Source organism: Cryptomeria japonica, chromosome 3, assembly GCF_030272615.1.
Source record: "Cryptomeria japonica chromosome 3, Sugi_1.0, whole genome shotgun sequence".
Taxonomy (NCBI): Eukaryota; Viridiplantae; Streptophyta; class Pinopsida; order Cupressales; family Cupressaceae; genus Cryptomeria; species Cryptomeria japonica.
The window spans coordinates 19,008,881-19,013,302 of NC_081407.1; positions in this window are offsets into that span (position 1 = coordinate 19,008,881).

Below are 4,422 nucleotides of genomic sequence, written 5' to 3' on the forward strand. Positions count from 1 at the left end.
TGAGCATCTGCAAGTATTTTTGGTGGCCCGCTTTGTAATTTAAGCAAGTTGTGTTGGTGTGCCTTAACCGCTTTATCATTTGGAGCCGAGCTATAATTTTTTCGTTCGTGTGGATCTATAGGGTTAATTTGGGATGGACGGGAAGGTGTTCTGACATGGTGTGAGGCCTCACACATTTCATTTTTCCTTCCACATTGTATTGAAGATTGTTTTTGGGCCAAGTGTTTTAATTCTACATGTTACATCTAATTTGCCTGACCTAATTGGTGTTGCTTTCGTTGTGAATGGTATAAAACGAATGAAATCATTTTGTAGATGCATTATATGTGTTGTGGGAATTATTTTTGAAATTGTGCAAAGGTTCGCAAGTATAGTAGTACAATAATGAAGGAAGTCTCAAATTTTTTTAACAAAGAACTATAATCAACATATCAGTGGATGCAATTGATTGCAGTTCAATCATATTGATGTATCTCTTTCATATGCAATGTATCTTTCCCTGAAGAAGTGATCTTGAATGTCTGCAAGTCTTTTGTATCTTGCTCTGAGGTTGTGTGCCTCTGTCTTGCAAGTCCACATCAAGGGCAATGAGTTCCTTGGCCATGAGCCTAAACATTGCAATCTATTCTTCATATAGTGAGATAATTCTCATTGTGGTTTTTCCCTCATTGGGTTTTCCATGTAAAATATCAGCACCCATGTGTGATTGCTTTTGCGTTTTAGTTCTTTATATTTACACATATGGTAAATGGAATGAATGATAATTGAGTAGTTAATTTTGTTAAGTTTTAATATATGCCCATTCACCCCCCTCTTAGCATCCAAAAGTGTCCAACGCTCTACCATAGTTAGTAAAATTGTAGTTTAGAAACTAAATTTTGAATTCTATGAATCCCACTCTTGTGACATTCAATTTTTTGGGTGTGGCTATCTTCAATTTCTCATCCAATATTATTTTTAACTAATTTTAAAATACAAAGTGATCATTTTGGACCCTCTTTTGGTCCCCCATTCAATGCACTACGAGTCAAACATTCTAAATTCTTTAGTCCTCTAGATTTACTCCCTCCAATATGAAAATGAAAATTCAAAACCCAAATTTGACAAATTTTATATGAAAATGGGGGTTTTGGGGCGTTTTGAGTTCAACGGTGAGGTCTGTTTGAGCCGAAAATGATCAGAAACAAAATAGCTACCCCAGATCCAATAAAAAATTCTAAAAAAACTTGAAACCCTCCTCCAAAAATCTTCTGAAAAATCAGGAACAAGAAGCAACAGATGTAGGCTCTGATACCATGAAGAAGTTGAGGAAATACAACTTCAGAGATCCCAAGAACACCTGCATGCAAATACCTATCACAAGAGAAGAATGGAGGCACATAAAACAAAAAAGCATAAATGCTCTTAAGAAGAAGATTATCATTCAAAAAGGGAATCAATTTTAACAAGTACAATACAATCCTTATAAAAGGATAGTAGCAACCCTAAATATGTGCAACCCTAAAGAAACCCTAAAGGGATAATGTGTATTTAATAATTAGACCTACAATATTTATTAAATGCCTAAGTTTAGCTTAAGCGTAGAGTTTAATAGACTAATAATTAAATAAATAATTATTAGCTAGTACAAGACAACTCTAACACCCCCCCTTAAGATGAGCTTAGGGAGTAGCCATATGTTTTTTCTTTCCAGATTCTACTCCATGAATATTTTATTCAGTTTTTTGCTTCTTAGCACTCTGGTAAATATCTTGGATGTTTCAGGTCCTGGGATCTCTTCTCTGAGTAGGATGTCTCGGTTTGGTTGTTCTTTCTGTTTCCAATCTTCTTATCATTGTAGCATTTCATTTATGCAAACGCACTGAGATAAAGTGCCACCATGCATTGTTTACTTGGGATCTTGCACATCTTGTGCCTTATTGTACATGCATTACTTATAAAGTGCCATGAGGGGGTTGATGTTTGCCTTTTGTTTGCCATCTACCTTTGTCTAGTGAGTGTTCCTTCCATGGCATTCGCCTCATGATGTGTGTCAAGTGAGTGTTCCTTCCATGGCATTCGCCTCATGATGTGTGTCAAGTGAGTGTTCCTTCCATGACACTATGTACTTTCTCTACACCATCGATGTTCCTGGTTCTTCGTCATGCAGTTCTTGTTGGCCGTTCTTTTTAGTGTACCTGTCCCTCTCCCTTTTTAGCATTATGGGGAGGTTTGTCCCATTGGTTCTAATACTTCCTTAGTTCGATTGATCAGCTCTTCAGGCTTTGGTGTCTCATGCCATCTGTATCTTCGAGTTTAGTTGTTTGCCTTTGTTTGTCATCTGATTCGAGTAGTGCCATTTGAGGGCACTCATGCAGATTACAGTCTTCTCTACCTGGTCATGTTCTATTTCAGTGGAGGTTCTTCAGATGAGTAGTTACTCTTCGGTAGTGTTTGCAGCTATTTCTTGCTTCAGTGGTGTTCTTCTTGCTTTTCCATCTCTTTTTGGAGTAGAGTTCTTTCTCATGTGGTTTTCTCTATTTCTCCAGTTCATAGAGATTTGGTTGTGATTGGGTACCTCATCAGGCCTTGTTGTCAGGACCCAGATTTTCCTTCATCATGTAGTTGCATTTTTTGCTTCATGCATTTAGTTTTTTAGCTACACCCTAAGTTCATCTTAAGGGGGGGTGTTAGAGTTATCTTGTATTAGCTAATAATTATTTATTTAATTATTAGTCTATTAAACTCTATGCTTAAGATAAACTTAGGCATTTAAAAAATATTGTAGGTCTAATTATTAAATACACATTATCCCTTTAGGGTTTCTTTAGGGTTGCTACTATCCTTTTATAAGGATTGTATTGTACTTGTTAAAATTGATTCTCTTTCTGAATGATAATTTTCTTCTTCAGAGCATTTATGCTTTTTTTGCTTTATGTGCCTACATTCTTCTCTTGTGACAGGTATTTGCATGCAGGTGTTCTTGGGATCTCTGAAATTGTATTTCCTCAACTTCTTCACATCCATCTTAGAAAAAGCTTACACAAACTAATAATTTTATGAGGGCATCATGTCACATGGATAATCTTAGAGTTTATAAATTTGAATAATCAATTATGTGATACACATTACTCAATCAATGATTAGTTACTATGATCCTTGTCAACTATCCTTACACACTTAAATGAGAACATTAAGTCATTATATCTTTACAAAATAGTTTATGTGGTGTTGAGTTTGGAAAGCATACTTGTCTTAAAAATTAAATACCAAAATTCAAGAACCTTAATATGAGATTTGACACAATTCTATATTAGATTAATAGGATCACATTCTTTCTAACACTTATATAATTTAATTTTAACTAAGACAAGAAAATCAAATCATTTTATTTCTTTATAATTCACATGAATTTTTGTATTTTTCATACAAAATAGATTTTATTTTTATAATTTTTTAAAAATGCATTAAATTAATTGTTACAAATATTTGATAAAAAAAAATTCAACATTCTTTTAATTAGAAAATACAGGTACCCATGTTTAAAAAAGGAAAGATGGGTGGATACAAGATCACATCCTTAGAGTCAAATATGACTAAACTCAAAATAAAACATAGAAACAATAAAAAAAACTATGAAGGGACGAGACTAGCAATACCTAGAGGAGGTGGAGGGTTCTGATCACCGAACTTACTCTATACATTAGCGAGGTCCAAAGTAATGTCAGGAATATTCGAACCCTCATTTGTGTCAGATTTATCTTTATTAGTAGAGCTAGTTAAAGAGATCGTCAAAGCTAGTCGAGGAAACCACTTAGAAGAATTTGTATCACTTGCCACCCAAGAGAAAAACTATTCAATATCTTAATGCCCCTATAAGGCCACTTGGAGGGGACACCCTAATGATGAGGAGAGGCAAAGCACCATTAGCTAGGCTACAACACACTTTTGTGACCACCAACATAATGAAGAGGAGCTTGGAATAAAGGAGAATGAGTACAATGAGCATATGGCTCCTCCCTCTTCACTCTAGTTGTGAGAAAGAGAGTATTTGTGAGAATAAGACAAAAACAAAGGAGCTCTAGAAGCAATACAAGGTGCATTTCTCTAGTGTCAAGCAACTCTTGAAGATGAGCCAATTCCATGGTAACCTTATAGGCTTGCACCTATATCTATAACAAAAAAATTGAACAAATAATAGCTTTTAGAATAAAGTGAAATTTTTTTATCAATATTGCAATGAGAAAAAGTAGCAAAATTTAATCTTTTCAAATGTTGTTCAAAGAATCCCGACCTTAAAAGCATGCCAAATTTGCTTATATTTATGGGGAATGTGAGGCCAATCCCCCAGAAAAGCCATATGCTAGAAGAGAAAGGTTCTAGCCTAAAAGGTAAAAAAAGTCATGAATCCAATTTCAAAGTTGTTGAGTTCTATAGCAGAAC